General features: G+C 38.1%; 3 long non-coding RNA genes across 4 annotated transcripts; 2 read left to right on the plus strand and 1 right to left on the minus strand.

The window, feature by feature from the left end:
* The first annotated feature begins 889 nt into the window (after positions 1-889).
* Positions 890-2,632, plus strand: LOC133742653 (uncharacterized). Its single transcript, XR_009862662.1, has 5 exons — positions 890-1,005; positions 1,254-1,298; positions 1,405-1,736; positions 2,018-2,221; positions 2,555-2,632. It is a non-coding gene; the product is annotated as an uncharacterized LOC133742653 (long non-coding RNA).
* Positions 2,633-2,754: 122 nt separating this feature from the next.
* On the plus strand, positions 2,755-4,175 carry LOC133741912 (uncharacterized). The gene is made up of 5 exons (XR_009862229.1): positions 2,755-2,841; positions 3,061-3,154; positions 3,472-3,516; positions 3,658-3,696; positions 3,816-4,175. It is a non-coding gene; the product is annotated as an uncharacterized LOC133741912 (long non-coding RNA).
* Positions 4,176-11,133: 6,958 nt separating this feature from the next.
* On the minus strand, positions 11,134-13,053 carry LOC133745244 (uncharacterized). Of its 2 annotated transcripts, XR_009863521.1 has the most exons (4): positions 12,748-13,053; positions 12,287-12,634; positions 11,592-12,210; positions 11,134-11,358 (listed from the first exon to the last, which is right to left on the minus strand). It is a non-coding gene; the product is annotated as an uncharacterized LOC133745244 (long non-coding RNA). The 2 variants fall into 2 exon arrangements; XR_009863520.1 differs by having other exon boundaries at positions 11,134-12,210; positions 12,748-13,047.
* Positions 13,054-15,764: the final 2,711 nt, after the last annotated feature.

Genomic DNA, 15,764 nt, shown 5'->3' on the forward strand with positions numbered 1-15,764 from the left:
GAAAATAGCCTTAGGTCTTTAACTTTGTACACGCGGCAGTTTCCTATTTGTCAGTGCTACACGGCTGTGGGTACAAATAGCAACAGCAAGGATTCCGCAACCGGAAACGCAAACGCAAACGAAAACGTAGAAGATCAGAGCTCTCTCTGGCATTCTAGAGTTTCATCGATACAAAAGCAACGATGAAAGGAATAGAGTCTTTTGTCCATAAGACCATATTATCCCATTCCCGACGGTTTCTAGTTATTATAAAAGGAATAGAGTCTTTTGTCCTCACCAATGAGACTCTCCAATGTTCTGTGCAGCAAAACTGGTGCAAGAAGCCTTGGCCAATGGTGGAATATCTTCCTTAGAAAAGTATTGCATTTCGTGCACACTTGATCAAGTATGCCATGACAACTTTCTTACATGAAAACTTGTAGATGATTTTGTAACCAAGAATATGATGCAAATTAATTGGTGGCCCTTCCAAATATGGTCAGGCTGAGCGTTCCATTACATTCTCAACAACCTCAAGGACTAGGGGTCCAGATATTGTTAACAAGGCTAGGAATCTTCTTGAGATTTTAACATTGACTGCGGTTACACCGTTAAAGGTACATATGGCAGGTCCCGTGTCAGTTCCTAGCTTATTGAATAACTAATTAACTATTCTCTATAATTTGTAAGGATCCAGCTCCTCTAAATTGAGGAGAGAGTGAATTTACTTCAATTTCATAAAATCTCCAATTATGGTTTCACTTAGTTGTTCATCAATTTCTCTTTCTGTTCCAGCAACAGAGTATAAATGTAAGTATAAACATATTTTACTTTCCCGCAGCTCTTTACTTTAAATCTCCAAGCAGTTGAACTGATATTTTATTTGAGGTTTTCTCTACTATTTTGATTTGAGAGCATCATTTATGATTTCAGGCCATACAAATACTGGATGGTCTGCAATATGACATCATCCGGACGGGGTATCACAATGGTGGGTTTCGCTCAAGACTACCACTTGAGGAGCAGGTGTCTATCACAGTTCTTCTTCTTCTTTTTTTTTTTTTTTTTTTCTTGCATTCTCTGTAGTTATGATGTGGGGCATTTAGTTTTAGCATTTTCTGGAATTAATGTGGTAACGGTGCTCCTTTATTTGAGTGTTCTGAAACCTGGTTTTGCCATGAAGAGTCAGACCAGAAACTACTTTATGATTATTGCTGGATATCTGAAAAGGCTCACTTTTCCGGCTGTTCTAATCTCTCTACTATTGTCGGTAGGAGAAATATCTTGGACGGCAGAAAAGAATTGAACACTCCTTACAGGTGCGTGAACTGATTAAAATATGTTTTGCTCCTTCACATTTAAAACACGAACATGTCTCACACTATATGTAGTTCCTTGTATGCTAACATTAAAATTTCCATGCAGGAACTTGCAAACCAGTCACAGTGTGATGTATTTCTTAATGTAAGGAATATTGTTTCGTTTCATATGATTCGTAGTGATATTGTGTATGTCTTTGGGTCTGACCACCTGCAGACGAAGTGGGAATTATAATTTAATGATTTTTTCTTTGTTTGTAAATGAATAGGGGAGTTCTGTCACTGCTTTGGGAACTTCACTTAATGGATTAAAGTTTGTCAGAGACGTTGTGGAAGCCTGCATTGTAAGAAATGTGAAGCCTGCAACTCTGTTCAGGTTGATGAACTTTAGTCGTCAATTGGGTGGAGAGTCGGACAATCTTGAGATGGATGTATTAGGTTATTTTCGCAACTTCTCCATAACTAATATTAGAGTTGGAATGTTTTAGTAGAATTGGTGTTATACTCTTTTTTTTTTTTTCAATTATTATAGGATAGATGTAAGTTATGTAGTTGGGCTTCTTGATTTGAAAATATGTTTCATTCATTTTTGTTTTTAGAAGCCAAACTAACTGGTATGCCTGGTGCTGCAGAAAGGACTGACCATCTCGTTTCAATAATATCACATGCTTATTCTCCAACACTTTCACTTCTGATTATTTCTTTTTGATCTTTTATAGGGTTTGAAACAGTAACGAAAAGAAAACGGACGGAGGAGAAGAGAAAGAATGATGTTCATGTTGTCATCATGTCCGAGCCAACAGCAGCTGCGATGGAGGGGCAGCATGGAGAATCGTCGGATCCATTGGACAAAGCCCTGTTCGGCCCTTCGTTGAACAAAGCTGGCATGCTCGTCTGTGGTGCCTTCTTCTCTGAAAAGCGAGGTACCATACTCTCCTTTTCTTATTCTTCTCTGTTAGTCACTTGTAGCTTCTCTGTTACCAAGGAAATGTGATCCTTCTTTAGTGTTTCTCTTTCTCTCTGAAGTTATAATTATACATATCATCATATGCACCTTGAGCCAATTTAAGTTGTGTAGGCTACTATAAAAAATTTATGGGTTTGTCGGTATTGCTGTATTCTCGTGACACACTTGTTTTATTTGTTTTATGGTGAACTTCTTCTATTCTTGAGTTCTTTTAGTTATTATTATAGTTATTGGATGGCCACATTCTTTCTCAGGTGCTCACTATAAGCCTTTGGATTGTTTTATGCAGCCAAAGTATTGGAAGAAGAACGGCCCATTGTGGAATCAGCCTTGGAACAGTATGGCATTTCATGCACAATTTATCTGGTATGCACAGAGTAAATGAAACTCTTTATGTTTAATTTGTAAATAAGAATCATTTATATATGTGAATTACAGATTGTGTATGGTTTTATGAGATTTTTGTGTTTAAAACAATGGTCAGGATGAGGGTTTCATGACATTCTCAACAACTAAGGATCGACATATTATTTACAAGGCTAGAGATGTTCTTGAACTTCTGTTAAGCCCTCACTGGTACTTGATGCGAATTTTTCTCCCAATGTGATATCTTTTTATCTTTTATGACAACTGGAATGCTGAAATTGTCTGCCTTTATTTAAGATTCTATGATGCCTGCTTCCTTTTCTTTTTGATAACCCTAGTACTCATTATCAATGAAAATGATTTTTTGTTTTGTTATTTGAGCTATTTTGTATTAGTTTCTGATTTGGATGCACAACACTTTGATTTCAGGCAATAGAAGTGCTGAATGGCAGGCTGAAGCATGATATCATCAAGGCCTGGGTATTTTAATGGTGGGATTGGTTCAGAATTGAAGATTGATAAGGTGGGACATTAGTATTGCAAACAAAAGATTCTTTTATATATTTTTGTTTCAGGTATTTGTTAATTGTTTTTATGCTTTAAAGATGCTAGAATGCCATCGTTAAAGCATAAATGATGTCTACGATAACTGATATGCTCACATAGTTTGCTGAGAAAGTTCTGTGAGTATATTAGGACGTTACAACTTTAGAATCAGTGGTCTTTAAAGCTTTTCTTTTGTGAAAAGTACGAAATATAGACGTTGGGGAATATATGCTTCTCTATTAAGAGCCATACGGATGAATATTCAGGCTATTCTAATATCTACTGTTTGTGCAGGAGACGTTCGTTAAGCAGACTGGACATTTCAAAGCCTCTTTACAGGTACATAAAATGATCTAGATTATTTTTATTGCTCCTTAAATGAAACGATTTATTGCTCCTCAAATGAAATGAACATATACTTTCAGGGCAAATATTGTCTCTGCGAGTCTATTTATTCCTAACATTATATATGGGATGCAGGATCTTGCTGATGTGCCGCATTGTTATATTTATACCAATGTAAGTTACCTCCCTTTTGTGATTCGGACGTTTGGCATTCCTGATCTTAGCAGCTCTGATGAAGTTGGAATTATGAATCTGATAATATCTAATTAACTAATTTACGTGTTAATGAATAGGGAAACATTGTTGCTGCTCTGGCGACTGAAAATGGATGATTAAGCTTGGTCAGGGAAGTGGTTACACGCTGCATTGCTAGCAATGAGGATCCAGCAAGTATGATCCAGGAGTTTAAAAGAACAAGAGTTTGATCATCTGTTGGGACTTTTGAAGAATGGTTTAGGTTTAGGAGTTTGATCATCTGTCGGACTTTTGAAGTCTAGTTTTAGGGTGGACTTTTGAAGTTTAGTTTTAGGGTGTACTGTCTAGTGCCCACTACTGGAGTAGTAATATTTGTTAATGGTATCTGCTTGAGGACCAAAGCTCTGGCTTTTAGCTTTTAGCTTGTGTGAATGACATTTGCAGATTGTTCTTCACAATGCTGATTTTATGTGGCGTGTTATGAAGTGCAATATGATCGATCTATTTTTGTTTTTACTTATTTTATTTGTTTTGGTTGCCTTTATTTTCTCATTAGAAAGAAAAAGAAAAATTTGGTCTAGTTTGGACTGATTTTTGACATGGAACTGATGGAAGTATTTTATCTTCTCACAAAAGCACCGCGGAAAAGTTCCAAAAACAATATTATTGTGACATTCTCCACTTTTGTTTTGTAGCACTAAAATCAAAACACTAATATATCTTTCTCACTTAATTAAAGTGTTGGGATCACTCCCTCAAAAAAAAAAAAAAAGTGTTGGGATCATGGTCCTTGTATATCGATTTTGTCATTTTTTTTTGAAATAATGGAATTCCATTGATAATAATAGCACATGCCAAGAAGACCATTACATACCCACCCACTGACACATAACAATGGTCAAGACAATGATTCGTGGAGGAGCCACAGTGGTACATAGGATAGACCAACTATATTTGAACTTATCGCTCACATAAAAGCGAGCCTATAAGCTATGGAAAAACATAGCAAATAGACAAGCCTAAAACAAACACTCGTTAGGTTCCTAATACAAAGGAACTCAATGTAATTAGACAAAAAAGCTAAAAACATAGGGTTGGGCCAATGGCCTAAACCCTAGCCCAATTTTAGAAGTTTATGGACTAGGGTAAAACCGAGCCCAACAACCCGAAGCCCAAAATGGTAGTCAGCCAAGAAGATCACCCACGGCCCGTCAACCTGGTTTGGGCCCAGGCCACCATCTGCTCCCAACCCTCGTCGTGCGTCACTTTCCGGCCAAGTTTGGTCTGATCCCTGCCGCTAACCCGCCTCGTCAGGATGACACCACCATGGCAACAATCCAACTGTCTCGAGTACATCGCCGACCTGCATCACCACCAAACAAACACAGTCTCCGATCCGGTTCCTCACAGCCCCGCACCGCCACCGATCGAAAAAATCCATATCGGTGTCGTCGGTCCATGAAAAACCTCCACGGGGATTGACAACCAGCCTGTAACGACGCAACCCACCACCTCTACCTCCAGCCCAACCTAACCAAAACTGACAAAAACAGAGAAAAAACCTTATCTGACAGAGTCCCAAGGGTAGTAGCTATATATCGATCTCCCGTCCGGCAGCACACTCCAAGATGGCTGTTTGGCTCCAATTTTGCTGCAGCTGGTCAATAGTCTCTTTTCTGCGCGGGCGTGCCAGCACCGTTCGGGTGCGGTCGTTGGAGGTGTCCCTTGACCTGACTTCTTTTCAAGCGATTGTAGACGAGGAGAGCACCAACCTCGTCGTGGGATTCTTTGTGCCTCGTGGCGAGGACTTTTGCTGAGCTTTCTTCTTGTTAACACAATCGATACTCAATATTGTAGATCGAGCAGAGCGACATCACCGGGAAATGTTGAGATCTTGCTAAAGCGTGACTTTAGCTTGGCTGGGTTGCTAGGGCGTTACCCTTGCTTGGCTGGTTCTGTAACCGTTGTGGTCGCGGCACTACCGTCGGCTCCCGAGGAGACTAGGACCGAAGCACGTTGACAGAGGGTTTGGTAGCACTGAAAGTCGGCTTCTGAGAAAACTAGGACTAGGAGTGAGATCACCGGTAAGAGAAAGAGAAGGAGAGGAGTTGCTCTTAGAGAGGTTTGCTCTAGAGAGAACTTAGATCATCTTAGAGATGTTGTTGTTGAATGTGAATGTGTAAATTGTGTTTCAATGTAACCTCTATTTATAGGCTACCATGCCAACTACTTTGGCATTAAACAAATGAAAGTGGAGCACTAATTGGAGATAAGGGAGGTGGAGGTGTAGGTGGAGCACTAATAGGAATGATGAATTTGGGAGATAAGGGAGGTGGAGATGGAGGTGGAGCACTAATAGGAATGATGAATTTGGGAGATAAGGAAGCACTTTCGGCTCCTTTATTCCTTCATGTATATCTCCATCAGAAATTCAGATTATGGCCATGATGTCTTCATAAAAAATGTTCCACTATGAATCTAGATCATGCTGACCAAATTTCAGAGCTTTCTTCCATGTGGTTGGGCCGAAAATGCTGCTGGACCTCTTACAGGTCCAGTTTTCCAGTTTTGCTTCTGTAGAAAATTGGGCTGATTGTTTGAAGGCCTTCCACTCAAAAAAAGCTCTTGCACTCTTCATAAGAAATGATCCTTGGGCTGTCTAGAATGGATCTGGAAAGTTTCAGCACATTTCGATTTCATTTGGTTAGTCTGCCACCCCTCCTTCCTTGTCTAGCTCGGTTTTTTCTAGCCGAAGTAGGAAAATATGCTAAAGTTGACTTGTCATACTTCCATAGTAGGCTTTATTTAGCCTCTAAATATATATTTCGAGCTTGTCGACAATATATAGCTTGAGCCACTAACATTAGCTCAATTTCTCCAAGACACGCATTGTCAGGCCAAAATGTTCATTTTGGGTCCAAACAACGGCGGTGAGGCCGGAGGCCACCCTCGACGCCCGGGCGCCGCCGGACGAGACCAATTTTGCACCAGACGGTGAACGCGGCCTTAGGGTTCCTTGTAAGCAATTTCGCAAAGGATGGAAAAGTTTTTATTTGAGAGTATATCGATTTTGTCAGCAATTGTAAGCCAGTCGTATTAAAATTCAGAAAATGTGGATTGGGTTTATACTTTGATCTCAATACTTTTTATTTTATTCTTTTATTTCTTTACATCTGTTGGCAATCCCGCATTTATATTAGTTCAGATAAAAGAAAATAATTAATCATTTGAAAAATAGAAACCTTTAAGTATCTTTTTTTTTTTTGTTACAAAAATTATATTTGCCTGCCTAGTCTTCAAAGTGGAAATTGGATTAAAAGAATAAAAAAAATTAGAAACTTCGAGAAACGTGCACCAACTGTAGGGTTTTTTTACTAGTTGATTTGACCAATTTGCCCCCATACTCCACCCCCTTCCTTGGTTCAGATATGTATATAGTAGGACTGATCATGTCCATTTTGGTTCGACTGTAGTGAAAAACCGATCGACGACAATGGCGAGAAGGAGAAGAACCAGGAGCTGGTCGCCGCCTCTGGAGTGTGTGAAGGTGAGAGTCATCGAAAGGCTTGCTCTTCCATGTTAGAATTAATGCTTTCTTGCTCCATCCGCGAATGTTCGCTAAAGTGCGTTCACGAGATAAAGTCACCGCGGAGAAAAGTTCGCCGCGAATGTTCGCTAAATGTGCGTTCGCGAGGATGACATCACTGCGGGAAAAAGTAAGTTGCGAGTTCGCTGAGAAGTAGTGTTCGCGGAATAACTAAGTCTGTTCGCTAAAGGGTTGAGTTTGTTCGCTGTCGCGAAACTTGCTGCGGTGAAAGATATTTTACAACCACTTGCATTACTGTTTGCTCCACTCAAATTAAGCTAGATATTTTGTATCTAAAGTACTTTTAATCTAGTTTAATATGCTTTCATCTTAGATATTTTGTAGGTTAATCTTGTACCCTATATAAGGGAAGTGTTGGTTGATGTAAAAGAGTGAACAAGTTCAGAAACTCAAGTACACAAGTTTGCTGGGTTAAGTTGATCTGTTCATGCTTCATTTGCTACTGCAAATTAATCAAATCAACAAGTTGTGGTTTCGATTATATTTTATTCAAATACAAAGTAGAAGCAATCAAAATTTAACAAATATATTCAACATTCCGAGTGTGGTCGTTCATCTCTTTCCGTGGTCAAATGCTTTACCAGAACCAGCACTGCCGTCCTCACCTCCTAGCTCGGGAACCGAATCTCACGGTTCACCTCCACCCTCGCCACGGAGGTCCCCGCGACGCTACAACTCGCTCCCTGCCAAACTGCCCACAGGTGTGATTTTTCTTCAGATTCGTGGACTGCGACCCCGTGATCTGCATATGCTGGCAGAGGTGAGCAATGTCGTCGCAGCGGGGGCTCTTGCACTTTCAGTGTATGGCTTGATTCCTCTGTTGAGAGAGAACGATGTGCTGGGTGAGAAGCCATGGATGGCAAACATGCACCAAGAAGCAGATGCAGATGAGGCAAGAATTCAGCCGCGTACGTGATGCAGATGAGGTCGGATGACCGTTTACCCACTCAGGTATAAACCCTAACCCTAACCCTATCCTTTAATGTTATTACTCTTTTTCAATTCTGCTCCTGCTCTGAGAAATGCATTTGATTTAGGTTAATAAATGCATCTGATTTTTTTTTTTTTTAAATGCCATCTGATTGGGGTGAATACCAATTCGATAGAGGAGTCTTTGCTGCAATCCAACACTAAATTGGTCAAAGCAGAAGGCGTGGTTAGACTTTGTGCTTGTGAATCAGTACATGACCAACTTTGGCTAATGAGTCCGCGACCAAGTTCGCCTCTCGTGACTGTAAGGAAATGTTGTCAAAGAATTTACAATATGTGGAGGTTCCTCAGTAGTGTTATTTGGGTTTTACACTTTGCTCTGATGTTTTCAATAGTCTTATGTGTGTTGATTGATGATATAATAGTGTAGTGATGATACCGTACATTTCATATATACATTATGCATTATTGATGACAAGTTGTGCTAGTTCATTGGAGAAAAACTTGTGATGATAGTTGTTAAGCACAACGACTAAGCCAATACAATAGTATCATGATGCAAAGATATAATAGTCTACAGATGATATAAATCAATGTTTTAAAACGCTGAGGCGTAGGCCGAGGCGTTTTCCGGTGAGCCTCAGTAAGGCGTTCGCCTTGAGGCGTAAGACGTAAGCCTTACGTATAAATGACCTATATTGATGTAATTAATATTGTTATATATACGACATTAAGAGTAACCAAAAGAACATTACTAATTGTCATTCACTCACAATAAATAAAGTACTAGAACCATATGATTCAACAAATTAAATTACCAACATAAAATGAAATCAAGGATTTAAAGTTCAAACACCAAATATCAAGAACAATGTTGAAATCTACTTCATGCTTGGAAATCATAATTCCGTAATATAATACACATTAATGGAAAGGAAAGAGTTGCATTTGAGTAATCAAATTCATAAAGGTGATGCACTCATGTTATTAATCTCATTGTTGACAAACGCAAATGGACAGAGAACATCATATTTTTAGTTATATACTTGATAACTGATAAACTGAAGTAGGCAGCGACTTTGTGCTCCATTCTCTGGCTCTCACCCACAACACAACAACAATAGTAACCAAAAGCAAATCTAATAAAGGCCAAAAGTCTCAACATCTGAGCAAGGAGTCCGATGAAATATGAGCAGCGAATTCGAACAATACCAAACAACATCTATGCATTTAGTCAATGATACAAAGCAATTCTGAATTAGTTGTAACAATCAACAATCTTATATTCATAAAGCCTTTAAAAAGCAGAGCCAATGCGAAAATCAATTGGAATCGTACCTTCAAATCTTTTGTTGCAAATCAAACTCTAATAATCGAACTCCAATAATCAAACTTCAAGTCTGCAAATTGAACTCCAATAATCGAACTCGAAGTCTGCAAATCGAACTCCAAATCGGACTCCAAACCGAACTCCAAATTAAACTCCAACCCGAACTCTAAATCAAACTCCAAGTCTGCAAATCGAACTCCAATAATTGAACTCCAAGTTTGCAATTCGAACTCCAAGTGCGAAAATAGTCTCCTTTACAGCCAAATCCTTGACAAAATCAGCTTGCTGCCTTTTGGATGTGCGAAGGCTGAAATGGAGAGTCGAACATGTCCTCTGCTGAATGTCTCGACCTAGATAGGTCTTTAAACCTCAAAAACCAAAAACGTCGTTGTCTCGGAAAAAGACCAAACACAAAACAAAAAGCTGCGCGTGCGCCTTGGACGCCTCAGGCGTTGCCTTTCACGCCTTGGTCGTCGCCTCAGAAGCCTCGTCGCCTAATCATCGAAACTCACTCAATTTGAGGGTTGATTTCCGCTTTTTGAGCCTCAGGCGCGCCTCAAGGCGCGTTTTTTACTTCATTGATATAAATAGCACATTCTTAGTCTGCAATTGTTAATTTTACCACTAATTTTTATTTTTATTTATATTTATTTATTTTGTTTTTTTATTAAAAAAAGTTTAGGTAAGAGGGAGGCTTCCCTACACTACCAGGGTCAGGACAAACCTACGACCTCAACCCAACAGGACTTCCAAAACTGGCCAATGTCCCAGCCCAGCCCATTGGTAGGGAATTATGCAGGACATTTTCTAGATTTGCCCACTAAATGAGAGATTGTTGGTAACGGGGATCGAACTTGTGTGGGTTTACACTTCAAGTCCGCCCTTGCCAACTGAACCAACTCTCATTGGCAATTTTACCACTAACACTACTAGCAAAACAACAATTACCCACGGATTTTAATCTGTGGGTAATAAGACTATCTCACACTGATTTCAGTGTGTGATAGCTTTTACACACAGTGCACGCACAGATTGGTGTTACCGTGCGGTTTGGAGGGGGGGGTAATGCTCATCTCACACGGATTATGTTGTCCGTGCGAAATACTAACGTGGGCCCCACTATAATTCCATAAATATAAATTACCAGAATGGAACGAAATCCGTGTGAACAACTCTATTTCACACGGATTTCTGTAGCAAATGTTTACCTATCTCACACGGATATCTGTGTCAAATATGTACTCATCTCACACGGATTATGTTGTCTGTGTGAAATACTTATGTGGGCCCCACTATAATTCCATAAATATAAATTACCGCAATGGAACGTAATCCGTGTGAACAACTCTATTTCACACGGATTTCTGTGCTAAATGTATAAACTGTATTTCACACGGATTTCTGTTACCAACTCTATTTCACACGGATTTCTGTGTCAAAACCTATAACCTTATTGACACAGATTTCTGTGTGAGATCTATGTACCCTAATTCTCACTGATTTCTGTGTGTAATAGTGACAGCATTTTAAAAAAAAATATTTCTGCTAATTAATTTGCAACCCAAACATAATAATAGTTTTGATTTCTGTACAATAAATTCACTTCAAATATTTACAATCAAATGAACAAATCCACAACTCAATCGAACATGAATAAACTTTACATTCATAGTAAGATGTTCTTTACATTCCTAGTATACATTGTTGTTCAAGGTGGAATATCACTAAGATTACAACATAATCCTTGTCCAAGAATGAGCATACATCAAGTTCCCTGTCAAGCAAGAGTCATTTGAATCCACACATGAGTTTCACTTTCTAAAGAAACAAACCAACTCCAACACACATTACTAAACTTTGAACATAACCAGAAATACAACAAGATATTGCCTATTTAGTTTCTGAGACTGACCCACAAGATCTCAATCCAAAATTTTGTATCACCTGAAGTACAAAATGCAGTCTTCAGGGTAAATATATGTTTCTGAAAAAATATAGTTAACTGACCTATATCATAGGCAGCATCATATTGGCCCCTTCCAATCATTGCTAGCCTCCGCAGGAAATAATTGTTGCAAAACGAACCTGGAAAATATATAGATAAATGTTAACCAGAAGATGGAGTATAAACATTATGATCTTATCTGGAAGTGTACTTACAGCAAATGTGAAATGTGGCTGGATAAGATATGAACAACAAAGATGCTATAATCTTGATCGATTGAAAGCATTCTTAAGGAAAATATAATCTTCACGTTGGCAATCAAAAATGCGGTAACCATATGCTGAATTTACCCAATGGAAATGAACATAGGAAAAGCAAAGTGGGCAAACATATAAGGAAAACCAACATGATCAACTAGTAGGTCCTCCTACGATCAGACTATACTGATGATATTATATATGTCTAGATTATATATATTAAATACGTGTCATTATATATGTCAAGATCATATATATTAAATATGTGCCTTTGAGCTTTGACATGCATTGAAGTGGCTGCATGATATTGATAAATGTAAGCCACTTTGAGCTTTGACACGAAGGACAGTAATTTACCATACCCTTGTAAATGCCTTTTGCTCCCGTCTTTGCAGTAGAACATCAATAGGTTCCAAAATGAGACCTGCAAAAATCACTAGACTTGTCAACTGTAAATAACACATCGCAAGAAATAAAACGAAACACAAATTTGGTTCTACCTCCAGATTGGGATTGTCCTATTCCATCCAATCTCTGCGGACGCTCCTCCATCTCCACCCTAGAAATCTTAGCATAAACCCTGTCGCCCAAACCCAGCGCCGTCACCGAAATGAAATCACAAGGACATATCGAAAACCAAGTCATACTGATGCAATCAAAGCTCAGCCATACTGAAGATAGAATTAAACCTTGTATTAGCTATATCAAGCTAAAAAAGCTCAGCCATTCAATTCATGCATACACTGAGTCATACTGCAATCAAATTAAAGAAAATTGTAGTGGACAATATCAACACTCCAGTGGACAATATCAACACCAGCCGACACCATGGGATCACCTCCAGGTTTCTGTAACAAAAAAAATCACATAATTGATTTAGCACTTAGATCTATAATCCCATACTTCACAGCAACTACAAAATCAACTCAAACTATTCAGTTACTCGGAGATCCATCATTACCTGAGCCCAAAGACGGCGACTGGCTTCGCACAGACGAGGAGGGCCTTCTCATCCTTGGCCTTGAGCACATGGTGCTTCTAGAAGAGGCAGATTCAAGATAGGGAGTTCGACACTTCGCCCCAGAAGAATCGGATCGAAATCGAAAGTGGATTTATGATTGAGGAAGAAAGGAACTGAAGTCTGAATGTCTGATTGATGATCGGGTGGGGGAGGGGGCAGTGGGTGGAGGAGATGAGAGAGAGAGGGAGACATGAGAGAATTCGGAGGAGGCTTTAGATTTTGGTTAAGTGTTTTCTGGTTTTAAGCAGCATTATGCACGGAAATCTGTGTGTTTATAGTATTTCACACGGAAATCCGTGTGAAATACATTTGCATTTACTACAGATATCCTTGTGAATTTACCACGGTAACCCAATAACTATCATTCGATTGCAATTTGCTGGGTATAAGCGGAATTTCCACGCAAATCCGTGTGAAATACATTTACCTTTGCTACGGATATCCGTGTGTATGTACCTCAGAAATCCACGGAAATCCGTGTGTAATATTACTAGGGGAGGGAAATTGAATTTGTTCCAAAAAATTGAGCGGGAATAAATTTACCACGAAAATCCGTGTGAGATACATATATATTTACCACTGATTTTCGTGTGTATTTATCTCGGTAATATATAACTGTCATGTTAATTATTGTTTACACGGAATTCTGTCTCTATTCTATTTTTTTCTTTTCACATAGATATTCGTGTGTTGCTCATTTCACAGATAATTCTGTATTAAAAACTTATTGTAACGGAATTCTGTAGCAATAGAGTTTTTCACACGGAATTCTGTAGCTAATAGAGTTATTCACACGGAATTCTGTAGCTAATGGTTCTTTTCACACGGATTTCCGTGTTAACATTTCACACAGATATCCGTGTGTGTTACTCATTTCACACAGATGTCTGTACCAAAAACCGGTCAACCCTTTAAACACTTCTACTTCCCTAAGGGGAGCCGACCCTTAAGGAGATAAAATTTCAGAAATTTTTACATTAGTTGATATAACTTCTACCCATGAGAGCATGAGAGTTTACAGATCAAAAAAATAAGTTACGAGTGAGCGGTTATGAGCATATTAGTTTTGTGTAGTATTTAAGGTTTAGGGTTGACCTACTAGATCGAAACCCAAACGACGACGAAAATAGCTGAAATTTTGAACACAACCATTTATTCTTATCATGATAACATCCTACGGTCGATTTTGATAAAGTCTATTTCCTACGCATTGTTGCTTATGGAAGGTATACTTTTCATTATAACTAATAAATTAGTTATACCACATTAGTAGACATATAAGAATTTTGTGCAATCCAAAAAATAAAAATTGAAAATTGATAAATTTGACATTACCCATCTATTTATAGCGTATTAATAGGTATTGCGTAAAAAAATTAACTCAATCCGCCGTTCCTTCAATATCAAATAAAGTGGTTAACCTTATATACACATATACTTGCCTAAGGGGAGTAAAACCACGAGGAGATAAACTTTTCAAAATTTTTACATTATTTGGTATACCTCATATTCATGAGAGTATGAGAGCTGACAGATCGAAAAAATAAGTTGCGAATGAGCGGTTATGACCATATTAGTTTTATGTGGTATTTAGGGTTCAGGGTTGATCTAGTAGATCGAGACCTAAACGATAACAAAAATAGCTGAAATTTTGACCATAACTATTTATTCTAATCATGACAACATCCAACGGTCGATTTTGATAAAGTCTATTTCCTCCACATTGTTGCTCATGGAAGGTATACTTTTATTTACTAAAAACTTATTGTAACGGAATTCTGTAGCTAATAGAGTTATTCACACGGAATTCTGTAGCTAATGGTTCTTTTCACACGGATTCCGTGTTAACATTTCACACAGATATCCGTGTGTGTTACTCATTTCACACAGATGTCTGTACCAAAAACCGGTCAACCCTTTAAACACTTCTACTTCCCAAAGGGGAGCCGACCCTTGAGGAGATAAAATTTCAGAAATTTTTACATCAGTTGATATAGCTTCTACCCCTGAGAGCATGAGAGTTTACAGATCAAAAAAATAAGTTACGAGTGAGCGGTTATGAGCATATTAGTTTTATGTAGTATTTAAAGTTTAGGGTTGACCAACTAGATCGAAACCCAAACGACGACGAAAATAGCTGAAATTTTGAACACAACCATTTATTCTTATCATGATAACATCCTACGGTCGATTTTGATAAAGTCTATTTCCTACGCATTGTTGCTCATGGAAGGTATACTTTTATTTACAACTAATAAACTAGGTATACCACATTAGTAGACATATAAGAATTTTGTGCGAACCAAAAAATAAAAATTGAAAATCAATAAATTTGACATTACCCATCTATTTATAGTGTATTAATAGGTATTGTGTAAAAAAATTAACTCAATCCGCCGTTATTTCGATATCAATCCACCTTATATACACCTATACTTTTTCACACGGAATTTTGTAGCTAATTGTTCTTTTCACACGGATAGCCGTGTGAAAAGGTTTTAGTTTTTACACAGACATCCGTTACTGATATTTATTTCACACAGTAATCTGTACCAAAAACTTATTGTAACAGAAATCCGTCCCTCCATAAATCACATAACATAAAAAAATTAACGATTTCTAAATAAACTAATTTATAATACGTACAAAAATCTGTCTGAAATACATTTTTAGCAAATGTAAGATGTCCGTGTGTTATCCTTTTTTTTCTTTTTTTACAACAGTATCCACAGTAATCTGTGGGAATATTCAAATATTGAGCGGGAATAAATTGATAAGCCCGCCCTTATTTTTTGAAAATAAATAATTAGTCATTAGCTTTTATTTTTATTGATAATAATTTTCTTTGGAATTATTTTGCCACAGAAATCCGTGTGAAATACTTATATAAGAACAATGGCCAAATTTGATCAATCTGCTAATTATAAGCAGAATAACCACGGAAATTCGTGTGAAAT

This window comes from Rosa rugosa, chromosome 4 (genome assembly GCF_958449725.1).
Source record: "Rosa rugosa chromosome 4, drRosRugo1.1, whole genome shotgun sequence".
Taxonomy (NCBI): Eukaryota; Viridiplantae; Streptophyta; class Magnoliopsida; order Rosales; family Rosaceae; genus Rosa; species Rosa rugosa.